We start from the raw sequence: 2,342 nt of genomic DNA on the forward strand, positions 1-2,342 counted from the left end.
ACGCACTGCTTGTGCCTATGGTACGACAACTTTTCTCGTACCTATGGTACGACAACTTTTCTCGTGCCTATGGTACGACAACTTTTCTCGTGCCTATGGTACAACAACTTTTCGCCGTGCCCCTGGTACACCGCTCAGTAGCACTTTGCCACACAAACTCTCCTCGTGCCTATGGTACGACAACTTTTCTCGTGCCTATGGTACAACAACTTTCCTCCGTGCCCCTGGTACGACAGCTTTTCTCGTGCCTATGGTACAACAACTTTTCTCGTGCCTATGGTACAACAACTTTTCGCCGTGCCCCTGGTACACCGCTCAGTAGCACTTTGCCACACAAACTCTCCTCGTGCCTATGGTACGACAACTTTTCTCGTGCCTATGGTACAACAACTTTCCTCCGTGCCCCTGGTACGACAGCTTTTCTCGTGCCTATGGTACAACAACTTTTCGCCGTGCCCCTGGTACACCGCTCAGTAGCACTTTGCCACACACACACTCCTCGTACCTATGGTACGACAACTTTTCTCGTGCCTATGGTACGACAACTTTTCTCGTGCCTATGGTACAACAACCTTTCGCCGTGCCCCTGGTACACCGCTCAGTAGCACTTTGCCACACAAACTCTCCTCGTGCCTATGGTACGACAACTTTTCTCGTGCCTATGGTACAACAACTTTCCTCCGTGCCCCTGGTACGACAGCTTTTCTCGTGCCTATGGTACAACAACTTTTCTCGTGCCTATGGTACAACAACTTTTCGCCGTGCCCCTGGTACACCGCTCAGTAGCACTTTGCCACACACACACTCCTCGTACCTATGGTACGACAACTTTTCTCGTGCCTATGGTACAACAACTTTTCGCCGTGCCCCTGGTACACCGCTCAGTAGCACTTTGCCACACACACACTCCTCGTACCTATGGTACGACAACTTTTCTCGTGCCTATGGTACGACAACTTTTCTCGTGCCTATGGTACAACAACCTTTCGCCGTGCCCCTGGTACACCGCTCAGTAGCACTTTGCCACACAAACTCTCCTCGTGCCTATGGTACGACAACTTTTCTCGTGCCTATGGTACAACAACTTTCCTCCGTGCCCCTGGTACGACAGCTTTTCTCGTGCCTATGGTACAACAACTTTTCTCGTGCCTATGGTACAACAACTTTTCGCCGTGCCCCTGGTACACCGCTCAGTAGCACTTTGCCACACACACACTCCTCGTACCTATGGTACGACAACTTTTCTCGTGCCTATGGTACGACAACTTTTCTCGTGCCTATGGTACAACAACTTTTCGCCGTGCCCCTGGTACACCGCTCAGTAGCACTTTGCCACACAAACTCTCCTCGTGCCTATGGTACGACAACTTTTCTCGTGCCTATGGTACAACAACTTTTCGCCGTGCCCCTGGTACACCGCTCAGTAGCACTTTGCCACACACACACACCACTCGTGCCTATGGTACGACAACTTTTCTCGTGCCTATGGTACGACAACTTTTCTCGTGCCTATGGTACAACAACCTTTCCCCGTGCCCCTGGTACACTGCGCAGAAACTCTTTGCCACACACACACACCACTCGTGCCTATGGTACGACAACAGGCCCCGGGGACCTACATCGCACCTTGCTCTTCCCTCCCTTACAGCTGAAAAAGGTCCATGCTTGTGCCCTGGCCCTTCTGAAATTCCCTCTCCATTTAGCCGAGGCAGAGAGTCGGCCTCCTGTCTCCTTTACGGTCGAAAAAGATGTGCTCCTGGGCGCGCTGGCCCTGCTGCTACTCACATCGGGCATGGACCTGGACCTCCAGCAGGCCCCGGGGACCTACATCGCACATTGCTCTTCCCTCCCTTACAGCTGAAAAAGGTCCATGCTTGTGCCCTGGCCCTTCTGAAATTCCCTCTCCATTTAGCCGAGGCAGAGAGTCGGCCTCCTGTCTCCTTTACGGTCGAAAAAGATGTGCTCCTGGGCGCGCTGGCCCTGCTGCTACTCACATCGGGCATGGACCTGGACCTCCAGCAGGCCCCGGGGACCTACATCACACCTTGCTCTTGCCTCCCTTACAGCTGAAAAAGGTCCATGCCTGTGCCCTGGCCCTGCTGAAATTCCCTCTCCATTTAGCCGAGGCAGTGAGTCGGCCTCCTGTCTCCCTTTACGGTCGAAAAAGATGTGCTCCTTGGCGCGCTGGCCCTGCTGCTACTCACATCGGGCATGGACCTGGACCTCCAGCAGGCCCCGGGGACCTACATCACACCTTGCTCTTGCCTCCCTTACAGCTGAAAAGGTCCATGCTTGTGCCCTGGCCCTTCTGAAATTCCCTCTCCATTTAGCCGAGGCAGAGA

Source organism: Astatotilapia calliptera, chromosome 18 (genome assembly GCF_964374335.1).
Source record: "Astatotilapia calliptera chromosome 18, fAstCal68.1, whole genome shotgun sequence".
Lineage (NCBI taxonomy): Eukaryota > Metazoa > Chordata > Actinopteri > Cichliformes > Cichlidae > Astatotilapia > Astatotilapia calliptera.